Source organism: Rhopilema esculentum, chromosome 20, assembly GCF_057945365.1.
Source record: "Rhopilema esculentum isolate cy_ngs chromosome 20, ASM5794536v1, whole genome shotgun sequence".
Taxonomy (NCBI): Eukaryota; Metazoa; Cnidaria; class Scyphozoa; order Rhizostomeae; family Rhizostomatidae; genus Rhopilema; species Rhopilema esculentum.
Genome location: NC_142834.1, coordinates 8,074,130 through 8,099,955, shown reverse-complemented (window position 1 = coordinate 8,099,955; position 25,826 = coordinate 8,074,130). Strand labels below are relative to the sequence as shown.

The 25,826-nt window shown below is 35.3% G+C and overlaps 1 long non-coding RNA gene across 10 annotated transcripts; it reads right to left on the bottom strand.

Moving 5' to 3' along the window:
• Nucleotides 1-2,102: 2,102 nt before the first annotated feature.
• On the bottom strand, nt 2,103-24,841 carry LOC135687224 (uncharacterized). Of its 10 annotated transcripts, none has more exons than XR_016145099.1 (20): nt 24,746-24,841; nt 23,114-23,425; nt 22,372-22,693; nt 21,629-21,951; nt 20,888-21,209; nt 20,145-20,467; nt 19,403-19,724; nt 18,660-18,982; nt 17,917-18,239; nt 17,174-17,496; nt 16,433-16,754; nt 15,690-16,012; nt 14,948-15,269; nt 14,205-14,526; nt 13,462-13,784; nt 12,719-13,041; nt 11,952-12,298; nt 11,188-11,530; nt 10,700-10,817; nt 2,103-10,040 (listed from the first exon to the last, which is right to left on the bottom strand). It is a non-coding gene; the product is annotated as an uncharacterized LOC135687224 (long non-coding RNA). The 10 variants fall into 10 exon arrangements; XR_016145101.1 differs by having other exon boundaries at nt 14,948-15,134; nt 15,877-16,012; XR_016145104.1 differs by having other exon boundaries at nt 21,629-21,815; nt 22,559-22,693.
• Between the last annotated feature and the right edge of the window lie 985 nt (nt 24,842-25,826).

Here is a 25,826-nt window from a genome sequence, read left to right as displayed (position 1 = left end):
TGGTAAAAAACACTTTATGACAGACAAGAACACAAGCAGTAATTTTCATCAAGCACATAATATGTATGAAGTGCCCAAGTCTGACCCAACTTTTCTGCCGCTTTGTCTTGTATCTTTTGTTGGTAAAACACCGTTTTGCAAGGGCATTCATTAATCCTTATGAATCAGTTAGTGGTGGACTTGATAGGGCAAGGCTAATTGCTGTAAAATATATAGGGAAAGTCAAAATAGATAAGCCCCTCTGTCCCCATGCTGCCACTTCTAAAATTCTTTTAGTTTGAAAACCTAAAATTTTTTAGTATTTTCCCTGATTACTGTTCTTTTTGCTATGAAAACAACAGGCTAAAAACATATTTTTTGTGCTTGTCTTTTATGTGTTTTAATAAAATAGAACTGGACAGCATTAGAACAGCAAAATCTATTTCCAATGATTTTATACCTTGGTCACAGGTTTTTTGTTTGCCCTCTCTAATAAACTTCTCATCTTTTTGTTTTTTCTGTTTCCCCCTTCTGTGTTTCCATAATAATGATGTCTTTTGCCTAAAAATCTGATAAATAAAACATTTAAGTCTTGTTTGAACTAAATACCACTACTGTGAAATTTCTTCAGAGAATGAATGGTGAAGTCTTAATCAACAGCAAATTAAAAAGCCACTTGTAAGATATCTTTTTTGAGAAAAGCAAGTAGTTCAATGGATAGACCCGTTCTCGTTCAGATCTTTTATTTAATCATGGAAACATTTATGACCATTTGATGAAAAAAGTCGTAACGCTACACATAGTCTGGGTAACAAGAGTAAAATCTTTGTGACCAGGTAACAAATGTTAAGGGGACCATATTATTCTATTCATTGTTGCCAGCTGTCAAAATGTTGTAGCACAGCCCTGGTACCTGGCTAACACATTTCAAAATTAGAGCCTTGTATTAAATGCACTACTGTTTGAATACAAAGCCAAAATATAAGCTCATGCCTCTTTATCTTCACTTTGCATTTCGAAACGGCAAACAAGACACAATAGTTTAGTCAAACCTGTTATGAATACGTAGCTAAAAACAATACTATAATATGGTATTAAATGCAAATGCCTCAACTCACTCTCCTTGTGAAGGCCTTGTCAGTGACAGTCTTTTTTGGGACAGCAGCGCTTGTTGTGGCAAAAACTGACCATTAATGGAAGGAAAATAAAGGGGCCTTGGCTAGCCATCTTAGTTCCTTTTTTTCCTGATATATCTAAGTAATAAACTATTTCCAGCTGACTTATGTGGCAAAAATATGTTGGCAAATTGTTTTATTACCCATTTATCTAATCAATATCTTTTTCCTCATTGCCATGGTTCTTGATAGGCCAATTTTCTTTTACCCAATAAAGACAGATGAAATTCATTTTTGCCATCATATTTGGCAGGCAGACTATAGTAGATTAATAAATTTACCAAGACTTTAAAATTATTTGCAGATTAATTGTGATAAAAAATGGGAGTTTTCTCAGCTGTTGCCTAAGTTTGCAGCTTACCAAAGTTTTGTAATATTTTGTTAAAACTTTCTTTTTTTTCTTTGTTTGATTTACTGAAGATTTTTATAGAAATACCAGGTTTTGGCTTCAGAATTGATAACCTTATATTGCAGTAGGTTTATTGCAAGATATACTTTAGGCGTTTCAATTTTTTATGATTTAGGCAGCCTGAGATGCTTGAAAAAGTAGATTCTGAGCTATTATGAATATGTGGAGAAGCAAATGAAACCATGTCTTAAAATGAGATCTTGTAGTTGAAACTTTGTGACAAAGTAGTGATGTTTTCTTTGAATTGGACAGCTAAGTGCTTACTTCTGATTTTTATAAAAAGATTACTGTAGCTGATTTTAATGGTTTTCATACCAATTTTTTAGGTAAGAGAAATGGAAGCGATGGGTGCAAGATAAAGAACAGCCAACTATTTGTAGATTTGTTACAGTTGATGACTCTGAATACCTGATTTTAAGTTTTATAATAATAAGGTGATACATGTAAGTAATATCATTTTTTCCCAGGGTTATTTATTGAGGCCTGTCCTAAGAAGGGGACATGAAATGATGAATATGTCAGTCACATGTGTTGTTTAAAAGAGTGTTCCTGTTTTCTCAAAACAAACGTAAAAGTTCTCAAAGCAGCACAATTGTATGCAGTTTCAGAACCACAGGCCTTTCAAGTTTTGGAATTTAGTAAACCTGGGAATTTTGGCATGGTTAACCTGGGGTAGTTTGCCAATTTTTCACCAAGAATAAATTATTAAATTTTGGAATAAGTTTAAGACAGAGGATCCAAGTTGCTCCTTGAGCCTGATGGATTACCAGAGATTGGGGAATAGATGTCAGATGTCAAAGCTTTTAAATGTATTGAGCCATTAAAGGGGCACACATCTGTGATAATAAACTGTGTCTCAAAAGCTTATAGAAGCAGAACATTTTGTTTTGAAATTATTATCTGTGCGAGACTTTTGAAAAGGATTGCAGACTTTTAGCCACTCTGCTCTTCAATCCCTTGCAAGAGGAATAATTTCATCTACCTGCCAAATCTCAATTGTAAAATGTTACAAACAATATTGTTGATATATATTGACTTTGGGTCTATTGACCTCGGGTTTTATATCTTATTCGCCATAGGAGTAGGACTATTCTATGCAGCGACAAAACTTTCTTACTCTTGTTTTTAGCATGTGTAGCCCCCTAAAATGTTTAGCCCCTTCACGCAGTTATCTGCTCCAATGCCCTTGATGTTATGTAGAATTTTACATAGCCCCCAATTTTACATTACATAGTTTCCCACCCTTGTTTCTCGATTTATTTTCTACGGGAATGCATTAGGGGTTATTGTTTTAGATGAGAAACTGAAATAGAATTTTCCAAGAAATTCAGTAAAATTTCGAAATAAATATAGTTGTTTTCAGGGGACTATAGTTCCCCCCCCCGGCCACTGCATCCTTAATTCTCCTTTCTGAAGCGCCGTAAATTCGATCAAATAAAAATATTTTGTCTCCGAATCCCGCTTTGTTGGTTATTTATTCTTTTATTTGTTGTCATAGATTTGTTTTTGCGATTTTATTTTGATTGTATTTTGTAAGCCTGAACATCTTGTTAATTAAATTATTGGCGTCAAAGGCTGTTTGGTCCAATGGCATGACCATGACCCTTGAGAGGCGAGAGTTCGACCTTTCAAACGTTTTCTTTTGCTTGAAATACTTTTATCTTTTTTTGGTCGTCTTTCATTTTTCTGCTTAAATTTAGCAACATGTGATTTTGTATGAATTCTAAGGGAATTCTTTTTGAAAACCTGTATCCAATTTTTCTTATGTTGAAAAGTAGAATTACCCGCTTAGCTGCGCTCATCTGATAAGTTTTAAGAGTTAAAAAAACATAAAATTCGCAAAAACTCTGAATTTATTGAAATTAAGTAGAAATTCATCTAACTTTAAACTTTCAACCCTTTTGCAATGTTTGTAGACTTAGCATCGCAGTAATGATGCCTTCTAGTGATCTCTGGTGAAGCAAAATATACTAGCACTTGTTACCCTCGCTAACCAAGCGACCTTGTGGTCCAGTGGTATTAGTGGGTGACTGCTAATGTCAAAGGTCACAAGGTCGTGGGTTCGAATCCCGGCTCAAGCGCTGTTTTTCCTCCAGAAAATTCAAGCGGCAATCACATGGACAATGGAACAATAGATGGACAATGGAACAATGGGAAATGCGAAAACAATGGGCATTCAAAATGGGAACAAAGAGCTGGGATTCGGACGGCGCATGCGCTTCCCGGTGGGCGGTAGTCCCTGGCTCCGGACATCCGGAGCCGGGGAAGACCGCTTACCGGGGGATACCAACGGAGTCAGCAGGCTGGTCTCCGACTGACAAGTCAGGGGGACATGTTCGTCTCCAAGATGAAAAGTAGGGGGACAGTCTGCACTCCGAGAGAAAACACAGGGGGAAGGTTCAAAATTATTTTTCGAAAATTTTTTTACAAGTATAAAGGGTCCCCCACCCCGCCCCGCCATGCTGGGCCTCTCCCACGGAGTGCCCCAACGCCCCACCTGCACTGCAAGACCCTGATGAGGCCCAGCCAGTCGTTCTACGCTCCATCCATCTTACCATCTCTCCAGGTTGCTCTTTATCTCTAAGGTGAGGGGATTTATTTTCTCCTACACCATCTCTTCCACTGCCCGTCATTTTAACAAGTATATTGTACAACAAAGAACCAGTACCAAAACTCATCTCCTAAGGCCTAACCTAGCCTATTTTTGAGGGGTAAATCATATTGCACCATTTCTCCCCGTTGCTGCAAGACACCATTGGCTTACTGGGGGCACTGCCCTGCAAACCTAAAACAGACAACCTAACCAGCCGAAAGATCACACTGCTTTTAGGAAAAAAATTGAGGGTTTTTGTAAACAGTGCTAAAATGCGCACTCCTTGCAGTTTGATCAGTGTGAGATGTGAGAGGTGTTGCAGACCCGTTGACCAAGACTACCAAAGCCTACCTACCAGCAACTTTGATAACTTGACTAGTAAGGCCACTGTTCACAACGTCTACGCGCCACCCAGCATTTCTCGTCATTGCCCGGTACGTGCCAAGCACACAGAAAAATCGTCCCGTTGCAGTGTTATGGACGAGGGGAAATTTGGCAGCGAATGGTCGAAAAGAGCCTAAGCGTCGGCAGTTCATCACGCAATATACTAATCATATAAAAATAAAATGCTTACTTAAAACGCGGAGAGAAATATAACTCAGTAAAAATATATTGCTAAAACAGGTTACAAACAATAAACTCAGAAGTTATACTTAACATAGATTTTATTAAAAAGTTTTAAGAAGAAAATAACAGCAGAGGGTGGTGAAAAGACAAGACAATTTTAATTCACATCATGACAAAGAAGGTTTTCTGCCCTATATGGATGTAAAAATCGATTTTGAAAAAGCAGGAAGGCAGCGGAGGAATTTTTTAAACCCCCGTTGCCTTCCTGCTTTTTAAAATACGAAAACCCTATAGGTATAGAGGGGGCAAGCTGAATTGCAAAAGTATTTAGATTGTTCAGAAAACGAGAGCAGTTTTGGAAAAAGAGAAATGAAACCAACACATTATTAAAATCTGCAAAACATTTGGAAACATAAAAGGGGGCCAAAGGAACTTTGAAAAATCTCCTAGCTTAACGAACTCTTGAATAATTGACCAGTTCTTGATTTTGAAATCAGTCGAAAAAAAGACTTTTCCAAAAATACTTAAAACGGCTTTCACGAAAGAATTTTATCAGAAAATTAATGTAAAAGGATGGCAAGCTTGCTAATTTGGTATAGAAACAAATGCTAGAAATTAAAATGGATATTTTTTGAAAAATGGGAAAGCACAACTTTGGTTTGGAAATGTTGGGGGAAGTAGAGGGTAGAAAATGAGAAAGAAACTAGTAACAGTAGAAATAAAAATATTATTCAAAAGAGCTATTTAAAATAAATTGCTAAGTTATACGAACAAATATAATTATATGCCTACTTAATGAATTCAGAGTAGATTATTTTAAGTTCCATTTGGCTAATGATTAAATATATTACCTAGTAATTAAATGTTTTCTCTATTCATAATATCAAGTATGTGCGAATTGAAGGGCTATCTTGCAAAGAAATCCCCTGTCCTGAAAAATTACAAAATTTAACCTTAAGAACATAGGACGCAGCTAGCTGCTCTTGAATAAAAGATTAGAAAAAGCATCAGTGAATCTTGCAGTTTTAATTTAACCTCAGGTTATTACTTGCGAATATTGATAAAGAAAAACCTAGTTTATTAAAAAATAACTAGCTGTTTAGTCAATTGGGTCTAATCTTGCAGTTTTACAACATAAGCTGTGAAACTTACACAATAATAATAATTATAATAATTCTTTTGATTCCAATTAAACTGGTAGGATATTATCAAATATTATCAGTTTCTTAGATCTAAATATATATATATCAATTTCATAGCACGTAAAATGGATATATTAGGGAAATATCCGCCCCAAAAACTGTATTAGATTACTTTTAACAATTTATTCAACTTATTTATTTACTTTTAACAATTTATTTAACTTTATAATTCGCCCTTATTTTACGTTACTATTACTGTCAGCATTATTCATATTGAATTATTGGTCGTTGCTCACATCTTCCCATTATCGAAATAATAGTTGAATAAATAACTTAAAAGTTAGTTATTGCTTATAAAGAATTACTTAATTATTTAACCCTAGGAAAATCAAAGAAAAATTCTTACACTAATAAATGATAAAAGGCGCACATAAACGTGATGAACTGCAAGATTACCTATTCAACAGAACGTTTCGCCGTACCCTTGACCGATAGGGTAAATTAAATAATAATAAAAAGAACTACATATACAAAAAACCCTCGCACCCGACTAGAGAGCCAGGACGGATCAGAAATTGCTATCCTTACAACACAACCCCGATCAACACTTTTAGTTGCTAGATTGCAGCCTTTCGTTTCCATTGCGGCACTCCCATTCACCAAGACATCGTTGCAGCAAAGAGAGTACTCTAATACAATATGATTCACTCGCCGTTAAAGTTACCTATCATTGAAACAGCCACCGAAAACATTGCCCCCACCCAGTGTTTGGAGGTAAACAAAGCTACGTATTAATGTCCCAATGATGAGTTTGGATCCTGATTAAATGTGTACAATATACAAGCAAAGATGACAAGCAATAAAAGAGATAGTGGAAGAGAGGTAATAAATCCTCTTACCTTGGAGATGAAGGACAAACTTGAAGAGATGGCAAGACACGATGAAGCGGAGAACGACCAGCTGGAGACCACCAGAATCTTGCAGCGCAGGCAGGACGTCGGAGCACTCCGCGGGAAGAGGCCCAGCACGGCGGGGCGGGGTGGGGGTGTGTCCGCACAAACATTCACTGTTCCCAATCCCTAATACAAGAAGCCGTAAAGAGAATGTGCAGACACGATGCAGGTGCAAAATGGTGGAATAGAGCTGTCTGGCTTGGATGCTTTTCAAACTATGAACCAGGGAACTAACTATGGAACCGAACAAAAAAAATTCGGGAACCCAAAAAATTCTGGTATATCAGGGATAATTGAAATCGGGAAGGGAAATGAACCAAAGGTCTCAAAACGTTTTACCACTATCTAAACGTGAACGTTTATCTTTGGGATGCTTAGAAATGTAAACCTCCTTATCTTTGCAGATAGGTTTGGATTATTCTCAAAGAAAGTAGTGAAAACCTTGGAAATATAATAATTGGGTAAAAAATTGGAAGATTGTGAAGAAGGAGCCCAGTTTGTTGTACACTTATATAGAAAAAGCACCATTGAAAAACGCCCGGGTCTGTTTTGTTGGTCTGAAAAACAGCAAAAAAACCTACTCATGTTAGGAAAAGCATTTCCCTTTGAAAGACAAGGACACTGGACCCTCCTGACTTATCTTAAAGTAAAGGGGGGGCTGTTAGTGGTGGAAAATCGGGTAATCAAATATACCAGGGAATGGGCTGTTGCCATAGGCTCTATCACACCAGTTGTGCACCTGCATTTAAAGAATACTTAATACAACAACAATTTACAAATATTTTCAAAATCGAACTTTCTCCTATCAGCTGAATTTTGTAAAAATGGTCCCCAAATTTGGTAGTTTCAAGCACTTCGTAAAGAAGGTTAAAGTTACAACTTTTTTGGACTAATGTGACGCACGGGCCAAGTGACAGACATGCTCTTCATTATTGAATCATTATTGAAGCTTCATGCCATTCACAATGACCTTGACGTTGCATCATCATAGATGTCGTTCATACTTGCTTTCTTCTATCTTTGAATGGTTTGTCCGGCCGTTCATATAGGGAGAATCACAGATGAAGTAACGAAGGGAAGCATTTAAAGGAGAAAGAAGTCGAAAAAAGATAAATCTAACCCTAAGGAGAGCAGTCTTATCAGGAGAGATAAACGGACGCGTTTTACATTACGGCTTGGTTGTAGGTCTACCCTATGTCTGTGTGTGGTGTGTTTGAACGCTAGGGAAACTTGACGGAAAAAGGAACAGTGGGATGTTTTCGCAACTTGGGACCTTCTGTTCTGAGGAAAATATTATTTTTGTGATGCTCTGAAAAAAATACTGTAAATATTAAGCTGGGACAAGTAAAAATGTCTGGTTTTTAGAATAGGCTGGAAAGAGGAAAAAATAACAGGAAGAGAAGCATTATAAAAAGGAAAACCGAAAAGAAAGCGTAGAAATGCATGGATCACCATCTCTTAGTCTCTGCGTGCTCTAAGCTCCATTTGCCATTTCCTGTTTTCCTACAAACTCCCGGCGACAGTTTAGCTGTGAATCTTGCACATCACTTCCGTCCTTACTTCTATCGCGACACTCTTTTATTTCGTTGCTGCTATCAATTCATACTGACAAAGAATCCCATCATGACTTAACTTTGATTGACGTTGAGTGGTACCCGTGAGAATGGTCTTTTCCTTCAGGTTAATTCCTTTGTAATAGATATCCTTTCCTCTGGCCAGTTGCTGGGGTAGGCTAACATCGCTATTCTTTTACCAAACCTGACCAATGCATCTTCTTCTTTAGTACAGTTTAAAGCGTGGAACCCAGCTACAGGCACGTGACGTCACAAAAATTCAGCCTTAAGACTTAAAACAAGGGCCCTTCCCTTAAAATCGAAATTCAGCTGATGGATAGGAAGTTCTAAGTTGGTCATTTAAGCAGCTTTTCTTACCTACGACTTTTTCTGTTTTTGTTAAACAGTTTATAATTCTGTATTCTTATATTGATCTTAGCCGGTCAGAATTTAGATAAAATATGGAAATCATCAGATAGAAAGCTAAACTTTTGATGTCAAGAAAATCATAAGGGCCAAATTTTTCCACTTCGAGAGACCAGGGTACGGTTAGATTCCCTAACATTTCAAGTGATATTTGCCAGTTAAAATATACAGCATTGAGCTAAAAAGTAATTTAGTTTCAGTTTTTCAACTTCGAAACTAGACAAGTTAAAACTATAGAACAAAATCAAAAAATGTTTTGTGTAAATTGGACTGAAAACCTAGTGAGAAATTTTGTATATTTAAAAAACTTTTGGAAAAGCCCCATCTCTAAAACTCTGCCTTGTTTTGAAACGGAAAAAAACTCTGCCTTGTTTTGAAGCGAAAAAGGCTCTGCCTTGTTTTGAAACGGAAAAAGATTCTGCCTTTTTTGAAACGGAAAAAGACTCTGCCTTGTTTTGAAACGGAAAAAGACTCTGCCTTGTTTTGAAGCGGAAAAAAACTCTGCCTTGTTTTGAAGCGGAAAAAAATTGCCTTGTTTTGAAACGGAAAAAGACTCTGCCTTGTTTTGAAACGGAAAAGACTCGGCCTTGTTTTGAAACGGAAAAAGACTCTGCCTTGTTTTGAAGCGGAAAAAGCTCTGCCTTGTTTTGAAACGGAAAAAGACTCTGCCTTGTTCTGCTGAAGAAGCTGCTCAAATGACCTTCCCTTATGGTGGAAAAAAATACAGTAAATGCTGGCAAGCATATTTAAAAAGGGTGTTCCAACAGTTGCCTATCACTGTCCAATACTGAAAGTGTCGATACATGCACAAAGACATTCCAGTAACCACTTTACCTTGCCCAACGTGAAAACCTACGCGCTTTAGATCCTTCAAATGACAATTTACACGCTTACTTCTCCAAACGCGCAAAAGGATGGAACTTTTTGCAAAGTATCAAAATGCCATCAAGCATACCCACTGGGAAATGACCAAAATTTGCTCTAATGAGCGTTTTGCAACCAATAACTTGCCAGCAAATACTGCATTTCTAATCCATTCACAATCTTATTTGTGTATACATGTAAGGCTTTAATAACAATCTTCCGTTTTCTCAAGAGTACTTCAGTCCATCTTCACTGCTCCTCTTCTTGTGAACATCTTCTTGTTGACATCTTCTTGTGCATATTCTTTTTCTGCATCTTCTTCTTGTGAATCTTCTTCTTGTGCGTCTTCTTCTCGTGCATAATCCTCAGGACAATTTCCCTTCAAAATAGAAATAAAAAAGTCAAATTATTATTCTGCAAGCAAACAATGAAAAAGACGATGGGAATAAATAACGGAGTAACGGATATGGCAAAAAGCAATTATCTTGTCACAAAGCTAACGTTTTAAAATCTTAAGCATATCATTGAATAGCTGCTCATGTTTTTGTTAAAAATCGAAAGATAAAAAAGAGTTTTTAAGATTGATGGCAGAAGATTTAACTGTGTTCAGGGTGTATGAAAAGCCACATGTATAAAATAAAAATTATTTCCAAATTTATAGTATTATATAATTCTAATAAGAGTCTAGCCAAATAGTTTGTTGATCGCCTAAAGTAGTACTAAAAATATCAGTTCATGAAAGAAGTATTAACTGGTGAAGGTTCACGCATTTCAGCAATACCTTATTTAAAGATAAAGCCATAAACGTTGCTGTAATTTGGTATTGAAATATTTAAAAGGACCTTAGAAAATTGGTTTAGACCAAGCCCAGGTTCTCCTTCATAAGGCACAGCTTGCTTATATCGATTCGAAATCGATGGATTTGGCATATAAGAAGTAATTCAAAGAGAGAAGCCAAGCATTAAGGTGTTTTGGCAGAAAGTGGGTGATAAAATTTCATGTAAAGCTAGTAAAATAATAAAAGCATTGCAGATTTACCTGATGATGTTGGTCTTCATTTGTCTCTTGACATCTTGTTAGAATCTCTCGTTCCAGCAAAACTTTCGCCGATTCAAGTAGAAAGCAAAATAGTCATCACATAGAAAGGTTTTCGAGACTGCAAAAAAGTAAAAAATATTTTCTGAAATAATAAAAAAAACACGAAGAATTTTTATGCTTTCAATAAAACAAAAAAGAAATTTTAAAAAACATTTCTTATTAAAAAGAATTTAATAAAAAATTACAGTAAGAAAATTCAATTTAAAAGTAGAACAGAACTCCGAAAATGTTCAACAGGCAAAAATTGGTGGAGAATTATCAGAAACAAGCGAATGAATGCAAAATACAGAACTTAAAAGAAACAGGCCTTGATAAGAGAAATGAAAATGATAAGAGAAATGAACCATGTCAAATGAATTTTCAAGCTGTTTAGAGTTGTCAAAATAACGTAATGAGGTTACATGAAAAAACCTGATAAAAATGCTTACCTTTGAGTTTCCTTTAGGGCAATCCTAAAATCAGGACCATTCTTGAATAAAGGTTCAGGAAAAAGAGAGAGAGAACAATCACATTGTCAGCATGATAATGCGTCAATTTCTCACAAGGTCTGCATTCTATGTTTCAATGCATCTGAACAATCAATGACTCTCAAAAAACACGGAGATAGGCACCAGCATTCTTTCACAACTTTAAACTTCTTTGCAGAAAAACTGCTAGTTGTGGCAGCTCAATCATTTTCTGAACATTTAAGTTGATGCAATGTCTTGTCACATATCCAAATCAGGACAGATCTGTGACACCCTCCATTGATTAAAGAGATCTTCTCGAACCCTACAAAAGGAAAATCGTGCCACATTTTGAAATCAATAGGCCAACAAAATTAAGGGCTTCATTGAAAGAACAACACATCTTCAATAGAATGCTGCAAGGAATGAAGGCATCCTAAACAATTAGGTTTACATAACAATACACACATCATTTAACCAAATCTTTTTTAAAGTTCATAGGGACACAAAAAGAAAAAGCAAATTAAAGTTGGTTGTCAAAATTAGGTAAAAGGAACAGTAGAAACAAGCAACCAAAGGTAAAGGACTGAAACTTTAAATAATAAACCCTTTATAAGAGAAGTTAAAACATTTATTTAACTAAAAGATATATCCATGTCAAATAAAAAACTTAACTTTCAAACCGTTGCGAGTGGTCATATTAAGGTTATGAGGATTGATTAAAAAAGTCTGAGAAACTTCATTACCATTAAATTTCCTTCAAGGCAATCCCAAAATCAATACCATTCTTGACTTCACGTCCAGGAAAAGAGAGAAAGAGAGGACAATCACATACTCAGCATGACATTGCTTCAATTTCTCACAAGGTCTGCAATCGATATTTCCTTGCCTCTGGACGATCAATGTCTTTAAAAAATACATGGAGATAGGCACCAGCATTCTTTCACGACTTTAAACTTTTTTCCAGCAAAACTGCTAGATGTGGCAGCTCAATCATTTTCTGAACATTTAAGTTAATGCAGTTTCTTGTCACATATCCAAATCAGGACAGATCTGTGACACCCTCCATTGATTGAAGAGATCTTCTCGAACCCTACAAAAGGAAAATCGTGCCACATTTTGAAATCAATAGGCCAACAAAATTAAGGGCTTCATTGAAAGAACAACACATCTTCAAGAGAATGCTGCAAGGAATGAAGGCATCTTATACAATTAGGGTTATGTAACAACACACACATCATTTAAACAACTCTTTTTTAAAAGTTCATAGGGACACAAAAAGAACAAGCAAATCAAAGTTGGTTGTCAAAATTAGGGAAAGGAACATGAGAATCAAGCAACCAAACGCAAAGGACTGAAACTTAAAATAATAAACCCTTTATAAGAGAAGTTAAAACATTTATTTAACTAAAAGATATATCCATGTCAAATAAGAAAATTAACTTTCAAACTGTTGCGAGTGGTCATATTAAGGTTATGAGGATTGATAAAAAAATCTGAGAAACTTCCTTACCATTAGAGTTCCTTCAAGGCAATCCTTAGCTTCCAAATCACGAACAGAGTGGGAACAATCATATACTCAGCAAGGATTTACTTCAATTTCTCACAAGGTCTGCATTCGATAATTCAATGGATCTGAACGATCAATGTCTTTAAAAATACATGGAGATAGGCACCAGCATTCTTTCATGAGTTTAAACCTCTTCGCAGCAAAACTGCTAGTTGTGGAAGCTAAATCATTTTCTGGACATTTAAGTTGATGCAATGTCTTCTCACATATCCAAATCAGGACAGATCTGTGACACCCTCCATTGATTGAAGAGATCTCCTCGAACCCTACAAAAGGAAAATCGTGCCACATTTTGAAATCAATAGACCAACAAAATTAAGGGCTTCATTGAAAAAACAACACATCTTCAAGAGAATGCTGCAAGGAATGAAGGCATCTTATACAATTAGGGTTATGTAACAACACACACATCATTTAAACAACTCTTTTTTAAAAGTTCATAGGGACACAAAAAGAGCCAACAAATTAAAATTGGTTGTCAAAATTAGGGAAAGGAACATGAGAATCAAGCAACCAAATGCAAAGGACTGAAACTTAAAATAATAAACCCTTTATAAGAGAAGTTAAAACATTTATTTAACTAAAAGATATATCCATGTCAAATAAGAAAATTAACTTTCAAACTGTTGCGAGTGGTCATATTAAGGTTATGAGGATTGATAAAAAAATCTGAGAAACTTCCTTACCATTAGAGTTCCTTCAAGGCAATCCTTAGCTTCCAAATCACGAACAGAGTGGGAACAATCATATACTCAGCAAGGATTTACTTCAATTTCTCACAAGGTCTGCATTCGATAATTCAATGGATCTGAACGATCAATGTCTTTAAAAATACATGGAGATAGGCACCAGCATTCTTTCATGAGTTTAAACCTCTTCGCAGCAAAACTGCTAGTTGTGGAAGCTAAATCATTTTCTGGACATTTAAGTTGATGCAATGTCTTCTCACATATCCAAATCAGGACAGATCTGTGACACCCTCCATTGATTGAAGAGATCTCCTCGAACCCTACAAAAGGAAAATCGTGCCACATTTTGAAATCAATAGACCAACAAAATTAAGGGCTTCATTGAAAAAACAACACATCTTCAAGAGAATGCTGCAAGGAATGAAGGCATCTTATACAATTAGGGTTATGTAACAACACACACATCATTTAAACAACTCTTTTTTAAAAGTTCATAGGGACACAAAAAGAGCCAACAAATTAAAATTGGTTGTCAAAATTAGGGAAAGGAACATGAGAATCAAGCAACCAAATGCAAAGGACTGAAACTTAAAATAATAAACCCTTTATAAGAGAAGTTAAAACATTTATTTAACTAAAAGATATATCCATGTCAAATAAGAAAATTAACTTTCAAACTGTTGCGAGTGGTCATATTAAGGTTATGAGGATTGATAAAAAAATCTGAGAAACTTCCTTACCATTAGAGTTCCTTCAAGCAATCCTTAGCTTCCAAATCACGAACAGAGTGGGAACAATCATATACTCAGCAAGGATTTACTTCAATTTCTCACAAGGTCTGCATTCGATAATTCAATGGATCTGAACGATCAATGTCTTTAAAAATACATGGAGATAGGCACCAGCATTCTTTCATGAGTTTAAACCTCTTCGCAGCAAAACTGCTAGTTGTGGAAGCTAAATCATTTTCTGGACATTTAAGTTGATGCAATGTCTTCTCACATATCCAAATCAGGACAGATCTGTGACACCCTCCATTGATTGAAGAGATCTCCTCGAACCCTACAAAAGGAAAATCGTGCCACATTTTGAAATCAATAGACCAACAAAATTAAGGGCTTCATTGAAAAAACAACACATCTTCAAAAGAATGCTGCAAGGAATGAAGGCATCTTATACAATTAGGGTTATGTAACAACACACACATCATTTAAACAACTCTTTTTTAAAAGTTCATAGGGACACAAAAAGAGCCAACAAATTAAAATTGGTTGTCAAAATTAGGGAAAGGAACATGAGAATCAAGCAACCAAATGTAAATGACTGAAACTGAAAATAATAAACCCCTTTATAAGAGAAGTGAAAACATTTATTTAATTAAAAGATATATCCATGTCAAATAAGAAACTTAACTTTCAAACTGTTGCGAGTGGTCATATTAAGGTTATGAGGATTGATGAAAAAATCTGAGAAACTACCTTACCATTGAAGTTCCTTCAAGACAATCCTTAGCTTCCAAATCACGAACAGAGTGGGAACAATCATAAACTCAGAAAGGATTTGCTTCAATTTCTCACAAGGTCTGCATTCGATGTTTCAATGCATCTGAACGATCAATGACTCTCAAAAGACATGGAGATAGGCACCAGCATTCTTTCATGACTTTAAACCTCTTGCAGAAAAACTGCTAGCTGTGGCAGCTCAATCATTTTCTGAACATTTAAGTTAATGCAGTTTCTTGTCACATTTCCAAATCAGGAGAGATCTGTGACACCCTCCATTAATTAAAGAGATCTTCTCGAACCCTACAAAAAGAAAATCGTGCCACATTTTGAAATCAATAGGCCAACAAAATTAAGGGCTTCATTGAAAGAACAACACATCTTCAATAGAATGCTGCAAGGAATGAAGGCATCCTATACAATTAGGTTTATGTAACAACACACACATCATTTAAACAACTCTTTTATAAAAGTTCATAGGGACACAAAAAGAAAAAACAAATTAAAGTTGGTTGTCAAAATTAGGGAAAGGAACATGAGAATCAAGCAACCAAATGCAAAGGACTGAAACTTAAAATAATAACCACTTTATAAGAGAAGTTAAAACATTTATTTAACTAAAAGATATATCCATGTAGAATAAAAAACTTAACTTTCAAACTGTTGCGAGTGGTCATATTAAGGTTATGAGGATTGATAAAAAAATCTGAGAAACTACCTTACCATTAAAGTTCCTTCAAGGCAATCCTTAGCTTCCAAATCACGAACAGAGTGGGAACAATCATATACTCAGCAAGGATTTGCTTCAATTTCTCACAAGGTCTGCATTCGATAATTCAATGCATCTCAACGATCAGTGACTCTCAAAAGACATGGAGAGAGGCACCAGCATTCTTTCACGACTTTAAACCTCTTTGCAGAAAAACTGCTAGCTGTGGCAGCTCAATCATTTTCTGAACATTTAAGTTAATGCAGTTTCTTGTCACATTTCCAAATCAGGACAGATCTGTGACACCGTCCATTGATTGAAGAGATCTTCTCGAACCCTACGAAAGGAAAATCGTGCCACATTTTGAAATCAATAGGCCAACAAAATTAAGGGCTTCATTGAAAGAACAACACATCTTCAATAGAATGCTGCAAGGAATGAAGGCATCCTATACAATTAGGTTTATGTAACAACACACACATCATTTAAACAACTCTTTTATAAAAGTTCATAGGGACACAAAAAGAAAAAACAAATTAAAGTTGGTTGTCAAAATTAGGGAAAGGAACATGAGAATCAAGCAACCAAAGGCAAAGGACTGAAACTTAAAATAATAAACCCTTTATAAGAGAAGTTAAAACATTTATCTAACTAAAAGATATATCCATGTCAAATAAGAAAATTAACTTTCAAACTGTTGCGAGTGGTCATATTAAGGTTATGAGGATTGATAAAAAAATCTGAGAAACTACCTTACCATTAAAGTTCCTTCAAGGCAATCCTTAGCTTCCAAATCACGAACAGAGTGGGAGCAATCATATACTCAGCAAGGATTTGCTTCAATTTCTCACAAGGTCTGCATTCGATAATTCAATGCATCTGAACGATCAATGACACTCAAAAGACATGGAGAGAGGCACCAGCATTCTTTGATGACTTTAAACCTCTTTGCAGAAAAACTGCTAGTTGTGGCAGCTCAATCATTTTCTGAACATTTAAGTTGATGCAATGTCTTGTCACATATCCAAATCAGGACAGATCTGTCACATCTCCATTGATTGAAGAGATCTTCTCGAAGCCTACAAAAGGAAAATCGTGCCACATTTTGAAATCAATAGGCCAACAAAATTAAGGGCTTTATTGAAAGAACAACACATCTTCAATAGAATGCTGCAAGGAATGAAGGCATCCTATACAATTAGGTTTATGTAACAACACACACATCATTTAAACAACCCTTTTTAAAAGTTCATAGGGACACAAAAAGAACAAACAAACTAAAGTTGGTTGTCAAAATTAGGGAAAGGAACATGAGAATCAAGCAACCAAAGGCAAAGGACTGAAACTTAAAATAATAAACCCTTTATAAGAGAAGTTAAAACATTTATTTAACTAAAAGATATATCCATGTCAAATAAGAAAATTAACTTTCAAACTGTTACGAGTGGTGATATTAAGGTTATGAGGATTGATAAAAAAATCTGAGAAACTTCCTTACCATTAAAGTTCCTTCAAGGCAATCCTTAGCTTCCAAATCACGGACATAGTGGGAGCAATCATATACTCAGCAAGGATTTGCTTCAATTTCTCACAAGGTCTGCATTCGATGTTTCAATGCATCTGAACGATCAATGACTTTCAAAAGACATGGAGATAGGCACCAGCATTCTTTCATGACTTTAAACCTCTTTGCAGAAAAACTGCTAGCTGTGGCAGCTCAATCATTTTCTAAACATTTAAGTTAATGCAGTTTCTTGTCACATATCCAAATCAGGACAGATCTGTGACACCCTCCATTAATTAAAGAGATCTTCTCGAACCCTACAAAAAGAAAATCGTGCCACATTTTGAAATCAATAGGCCAACAAAATTAAGGGCTTCATTGAAAGAACAACACATCTTCAATAGAATGCTGCAAGGAATGAAGGCATCTTATACAATTAGGGTTATGTAACAACACACACATCATTTAAACAACTCTTTTTTAAAAGTTCATAGGGACACAAAAAGAGCCAACAAATTAAAATTGGTTGTCAAAATTAGGGAAAGGAACATGAGAATCAAGCAACCAAATGCAAAGGACTGAAACTTAAAATAATAAACCCTTTATAAGAGAAGTTAAAACATTTATTTAACTAAAAGATATATCCATGTCAAATAAGAAAATTAACTTTCAAACTGTTGCGAGTGGTCATATTAAGGTTATGAGGATTGATAAAAAAATCTGAGAAACTTCCTTACCATTAGAGTTCCTTCAAGGCAATCCTTAGCTTCCAAATCACGAACAGAGTGGGAACAATCATATACTCAGCAAGGATTTACTTCAATTTCTCACAAGGTCTGCATTCGATAATTCAATGGATCTGAACGATCAATGTCTTTAAAAATACATGGAGATAGGCACCAGCATTCTTTCATGAGTTTAAACCTCTTCGCAGCAAAACTGCTAGTTGTGGCAGCTCAATCATTTTCTGAACATTTAAGTTAATGCAGTTTCTTGTCACATTTCCAAATCAGGAGAGATCTGTGACACCCTCCATTAATTAAAGAGATCTTCTCGAACCCTACAAAAAGAAAATCGTGCCACATTTTGAAATCAATAGGCCAACAAAATTAAGGGCTTCATTGAAAGAACAACACATCTTCAATAGAATGCTGCAAGGAATGAAGGCATCCTATACAATTAGGTTTATGTAACAACACACACATCATTTAAACAACTCTTTTATAAAAGTTCATAGGGACACAAAAAGAAAAAACAAATTAAAGTTGGTTGTCAAAATTAGGGAAAGGAACATGAGAATCAAGCAACCAAATGCAAAGGACTGAAACTTAAAATAATAACCACTTTATAAGAGAAGTTAAAACATTTATTTAACTAAAAGATATATCCATGTAGAATAAAAAACTTAACTTTCAAACTGTTGCGAGTGGTCATATTAAGGTTATGAGGATTGATAAAAAAATCTGAGAAACTACCTTACCATTAAAGTTCCTTCAAGGCAATCCTTAGCTTCCAAATCACGAACAGAGTGGGAACAATCATATACTCAGCAAGGATTTGCTTCAATTTCTCACAAGGTCTGCATTCGATAATTCAATGCATCTCAACGATCAGTGACTCTCAAAAGACATGGAGAGAGGCACCAGCATTCTTTCACGACTTTAAACCTCTTTGCAGAAAAACTGCTAGCTGTGGCAGCTCAATCATTTTCTGAACATTTAAGTTGATGCAATGTCTTGTCACATTTCCAAATCAGGACAGATCTGTGACACCGTCCATTGATTGAAGAGATCTTCTCGAACCCTACGAAAGGAAAATCGTGCCACATTTTGAAATCAATAGGCCAACAAAATTAAGGGCTTCATTGAAAGAACAACACATCTTCAATAGAATGCTGCAAGGAATGAAGGCATCCTATACAATTAGGTTTATGTAACAACACACACATCATTTAAACAACTCTTTTATAAAAGTTCATAGGGACACAAAAAGAAAAAACAAATTAAAGTTGGTTGTCAAAATTAGGGAAAGGAACATGAGAATCAAGCAACCAAAGGCAAAGGACTGAAACTTAAAATAATAAACCCTTTATAAGAGAAGTTAAAACATTTATCTAACTAAAAGATATATCCATGTCAAATAAGAAAATTAACTTTCAAACTGTTGCGAGTGGTCATATTAAGGTTATGAGGATTGATAAAAAAATCTGAGAAACTACCTTACCATTAAAGTTCCTTCAAGGCAATCCTTAGCTTCCAAATCACGAACAGAGTGGGAGCAATCATATACTCAGCAAGGATTTGCTTCAATTTCTCACAAGGTCTGCATTCGATAATTCAATGCATCTGAACGATCAATGACACTCAAAAGACATGGAGAGAGGCACCAGCATTCTTTGATGACTTTAAACCTCTTTGCAGAAAAACTGCTAGTTGTGGCAGCTCAATCATTTTCTGAACATTTAAGTTGATGCAATGTCTTGTCACATATCCAAATCAGGACAGATCTGTCACATCTCCATTGATTGAAGAGATCTTCTCGAAGCCTACAAAAGGAAAATCGTGCCACATTTTGAAATCAATAGGCCAACAAAATTAAGGGCTTTATTGAAAGAACAACACATCTTCAATAGAATGCTGCAAGGAATGAAGGCATCCTATACAATTAGGTTTATGTAACAACACACACATCATTTAAACAACTCTTTTATAAAAGTTCATAGGGACACAAAAAGAAAAAACAAATTAAAGTTGGTTGTCAAAATTAGGGAAAGGAACATGAGAATCAAGCAACCAAATGCAAAGGACTGAAACTTAAAATAATAACCACTTTATAAGAGAAGTTAAAACATTTATTTAACTAAAAGATATATCCATGTAGAATAAAAAACTTAACTTTCAAACTGTTGCGAGTGGTCATATTAAGGTTATGAGGATTGATAAAAAAATCTGAGAAACTACCTTACCATTAAAGTTCCTTCAAGGCAATCCTTAGCTTCCAAATCACGAACAGAGTGGGAACAATCATATACTCAGCAAGGATTTGCTTCAATTTCTCACAAGGTCTGCATTCGATAATTCAATGCATCTCAACGATCAGTGACTCTCAAAAGACATGGAGAGAGGCACCAGCATTCTTTCACGACTTTAAACCTCTTTGCAGAAAAACTGCTAGCTGTGGCAGCTCAATCATTTTCTGAACATTTAAGTTGATGCAATGTCTTGTCACATTTCCAAATCAGGACAGATCTGTGACACCGTCCATTGATTGAAGAGATCTTCTCGAACCCTACGAAAGGAAAATCGTGCCACATTTTGAAATCAATAGGCCAACAAAATTAAGGGCTTCATTGAAAGAACAACACATCTTCAATAGAATGCTGCAAGGAATGAAGGCATCCTATACAATTAGGTTTATGTAACAACACACACATCATTTAAACAACTCTTTTATAAAAGTTCATAGGGACACAAAAAGAAAAAACAAATTAAAGTTGGTTGTCAAAATTAGGGAAAGGAACATGAGAATCAAGCAACCAAAGGCAAAGGACTGAAACTTAAAATAATAAACCCTTTATAAGAGAAGTTAAAACATTTATCTAACTAAAAGATATATCCATGTCAAATAAGAAAATTAACTTTCAAACTGTTGCGAGTGGTCATATTAAGGTTATGAGGATTGATAAAAAAATCTGAGAAACTACCTTACCATTAAAGTTCCTTCAAGGCAATCCTTAGCTTCCAAATCACGAACAGAGTGGGAGCAATCATATACTCAGCAAGGATTTGCTTCAATTTCTCACAAGGTCTGCATTCGATAATTCAATGCATCTGAACGATCAATGACACTCAAAAGACATGGAGAGAGGCACCAGCATTCTTTGATGACTTTAAACCTCTTTGCAGAAAAACTGCTAGTTGTGGCAGCTCAATCATTTTCTGAACATTTAAGTTGATGCAATGTCTTGTCACATATCCAAATCAGGACAGATCTGTCACATCTCCATTGATTGAAGAGATCTTCTCGAAGCCTACAAAAGGAAAATCGTGCCACATTTTGAAATCAATAGGCCAACAAAATTAAGGGCTTTATTGAAAGAACAACACATCTTCAATAGAATGCTGCAAGGAATGAAGGCATCCTATACAATTAGGTTTATGTAACAACACACACATCATTTAAACAACCCTTTTTAAAAGTTCATAGGGACACAAAAAGAACAAACAAACTAAAGTTGGTTGTCAAAATTAGGGAAAGGAACATGAGAATCAAGCAACCAAAGGCAAAGGACTGAAACTTAAAATAATAAACCCTTTATAAGAGAAGTTAAAACATTTATTTAACTAAAAGATATATCCATGTCAAATAAGAAAATTAACTTTCAAACTGTTACGAGTGGTGATATTAAGGTTATGAGGATTGATAAAAAAATCTGAGAAACTTCCTTACCATTAAAGTTCCTTCAAGGCAATCCTTAGCTTCCAAATCACGGACATAGTGGGAACAATCATATACTCAGCAAGGATTTGCTTCAATTTCTCACAAGGTCTGCATTCGATGTTTCAATGCATCTGAACGATCAATGACTTTCAAAAGACATGGAGATAGGCACCAGCATTCTTTCATGACTTTAAACCTCTTTGCAGAAAAACTGCTAGCTGTGGCAGCTCAATCATTTTCTAAACATTTAAGTTAATGCAGTTTCTTGTCACATATCCAAATCAGGACAGATCTGTGACACCCTCCATTAATTAAAGAGATCTTCTCGAACCCTACAAAAAGAAAATCGTGCCACATTTTGAAATCAATAGGCCAACAAAATTAAGGGCTTCATTGAAAGAACAACACATCTTCAATAGAATGCTGCAAGGAATGAAGGCATCCTATACAATTAGGTTTATGTAACAACACACACATCATTTAAACAACTCTTTTATAAAAGTTCATAGGGACACAAAAAGAAAAAACAAATTAAAGTTGGTTGTCAAAATTAGGGAAAGGAACATGAGAATCAAGCAACCAAAGGCAAAGGACTGAAACTTAAAATAATAAACCCTTTATAAGAGAAGTTAAAACATTTATCTAACTAAAAGATATATCCATGTCAAATAAGAAAATTAACTTTCAAACTGTTGCGAGTGGTCATATTAAGGTTATGAGGATTGATAAAAAAATCTGAGAAACTACCTTACCGTTAAAGTTCCTTCAAGGCAATCCTTAGCTTCCAAATCACGAACAGAGTGGGAACAATCATATACTCAGCAAGGATTTGCTTCAATTTCTCACAAGGTCTGCATTCGATAATTCAATGCATCTGAACGATCAATGACACTCAAAAGACATGGAGAGAGGCACCAGCATTCTTTGATGACTTTAAACCTCTTTGCAGAAAAACTGCTAGTTGTGGCAGCTCAATCATTTTCTGAACATTTAAGTTGATGCAATGTCTTGTCACATTTCCAAATCAGGACAGATCTGTCACATCTCCATTGATTGAAGAGATCTTCTAGAACCCTACGAAAGGAAAATCGTGCCACATTTTGAAATCAATAGGCCAACAAAATTAAGGGCTTCATTGAAAGAACAACACATCTTCAATAGAATGCTGCAAGGAATGAAGGCATCCTATACAATTAGGTTTATGTAACAACACACACATCATTTAAAAAAACCTTTTTTAAAAGTTCATAGGGACACAAAAAGAAAAAACAAATTAAAGTTGGTTGTCAAAATTAGGGAAAGGAACATGAGAATCAAGCAACCAAAGGCAAAGGACTGAAACTTAAAATAATAAACCCTTTATAAGAGAAGTTAAAACATTCATTTAATTAAAAGATATATCCATGTCAAATAAGAAAATTAACTTTCAAACTGATGCGAGTGGTCGTATTAAGGTTATGAGGATTGATAAAAAAATCTGAGAAACTTCCTTACCATTAATTTCCTTCAAGGCAATCCTTAGCTTCCAAATGACGAACAGAGAGGGAACAATCACATAGTCAGCATCATAATGCTTCAATTTCTCATAAGGTCTGCATTCGATATTTCAATGCATCAGAACGATCAATGACTCTCAAAAGACATGGAGATAGGCACCAGCATTCTTTCAGGACTTTAAACCTCTTTGCAGGAAAACTGCTAGTTGTGGCAGCTCAATCATTTTCTGAACATTTAAGTTGATGCAATGTCTTGTCACATATCCAAATCAGGACAGATCTGTGACACCCCCAGAGATCTTTTTGAAGCCTACAAAAGGAAATTTGTACCACATGAAGCAAGCTGACAAAAAGGTATTAGGGGTGTTCTTTAAAAAACCTTCCCTTGCTACAACATCCTACAGTTTGGCTAGAAAAGATCAATTTTAATTTTGTTGCATTTAACTTTGGAAATTGACAGAAAACATACAGCATCGTTCTTTAGTTTGATAGCAAGATGCTTATTTTCAGTAAAATATGTAGGATCATTTCAATAATTATTTGATTCCAGTCCCATCTTTTTTTGCAAATTTGTCAAAAAATTGAGGAGGGCAAAAATTAGGTTTTGGTATTGGGAACAGTATTAAAAGAAATAGAACTGAGAGTCTGTTCAGGAAACAATGTCTGTCTACAGCCATAGCCGGGGAGCCCCCACACATTGTTGGAGGGCTATAGCCCCCTTACATTTTTTGCCAAGTATGATATTCAGGTTGTGGCATCAATGATAATGGTGGAAAAACTACAGTAAAAGCTTGCAAATTTTGTTGGGGAGATGAAACTATCAGTCCTTTGTTTCAAAACACTACTGTCTTAAACCAATCAGTGTTGCGGGTTCATAGCACATGCCCGTTAATAGCAGTATTCGCACAACAGTACTGCCTGTGACCACACAACTCTTGAATTTCCTGCCAGAGCTTCAAGTGATAATGGGCATGTGCAATTACCCCAAAACGGGGGCTAGTACATGTCTGGAAGACAGGCATGATTCATCTCCAAAACAAAATTTGTCTAGAGACGCCCACTCCAAAATGTGGTTTAAGGTGGACGCCGAGGCATATTTAGCAAAATGATACCAAGTGTCAACAAGGTTGTGACGTAGGGGAGGGTTTTGAAATCCTTTGGTGACATCATTTATGTGACAGAAATTCTGGCAAATTACAATAAACCTTTCGAACAAATTCGAACAATTTTCCCAACTAAAAATCCTTGAAAAAATTAATTGCTGATTGGAAATGCTCAATGTAGAGATATTTTTTAAACTAGATATAAACTATTTAAATTTGGTAACACTGGAACCTCTGTCTATATTTAATGCATAAATTAAATATGGCAATATCAAAATTGACTGCTTTATGTATATTGGAATTCATAAACCACAATTTGTGATAAATTTGAAACACCCGCCACACGAGGTGAACTTTCTGTTCCACACGAAACCCCGCACCACGTGTGAACACTAGGGAAATGTTCTGTAGCGTTTGGGTGTTATTCTTTGAAAATATTTCCTATTAAATGGGTTGATAAACGACAATAAAAGTTACTTATAAAGTTTCAAAAATAATTAAATCTCAGTTGTTTAGTTTTCCCATACCTTTAGTGTCGGTAAAATGTCAAAACATTCGTCGCCATCTTTTCTTCAAACCATGCCATGCTCCATTTTTGCAAGGGCTGCTGGGATATCCTCCTCCTCAGTTAATACCTGAGATAAATGTATTTTCCAAAAGTGCAGACAAATGTTTTACAGGATAGGAAATACCAAATAATTTTTTTCTGTGGTCCTTGTTCTTTTTTACAAAGTCACTAGACAATAATCACTTTTATAAAAATAACAGAGCTAAGTAACTGTTACAAATTGAGCTTTTATGGAAGGTGTTACATTTCAACCACGCAAATAGATATATCTAGTTTTTCGAATTAGCTAAACAAGGTTTTCGAATTGACTCTACGAGCAAAGTATTCAGCTAATGATGATCCGAACTGCTAATACTGTGCAGCGGAGAGCGTCTAAGTCCTTTATTATTACGATATCCTATTTAACTTTCTAATTAGCAAATTAACATATGTTCTTGAGAATATATTTATTGATTAGAATTGGTAATCGAAATCATCGCAATACAAAGCATCTGCAGGTATTATCATGGTTTATTTTGGGCATGCTGGTAAAATAGCTAATATTGTCAAAAGGACAGAACGAATTATGTTTTCATAGCAAATGTAAACAATCAAGCATTGTAAATGCGAAATATTAAAACATTTTTTGTATCCGTAGTTCATGCATATTTTGAAGTCCAAACTCGATTCCACAAAGCCACATTCCTCTGGCTAAAATTATTTGTTCAGTACTAATGAAGTTTCCAATACTTATGAAGGAACCAGTCTATCTTTTATAGAAAATGATTCAAAATGGCCATAGATAAAAAAAAAACTTTCCAACTTTTGGGAATACTGGGAATGTTATTTTAGAAAAGTATCTATGATACATCAGCTAATGAACAAATTTCATTAACTCTAGCTTAGATAAAGTCGCTCTTATCTTTAATTTAATTTCTATAAGCCGGAGTACAGCAAGTCCTGGAAGATTTTTGCAAAATGTACTCCACTGTTCATTTTGTTCATATATTAATATATGTTCATAATATATGAAGATTAATGTTCATATATTAATAATTGCA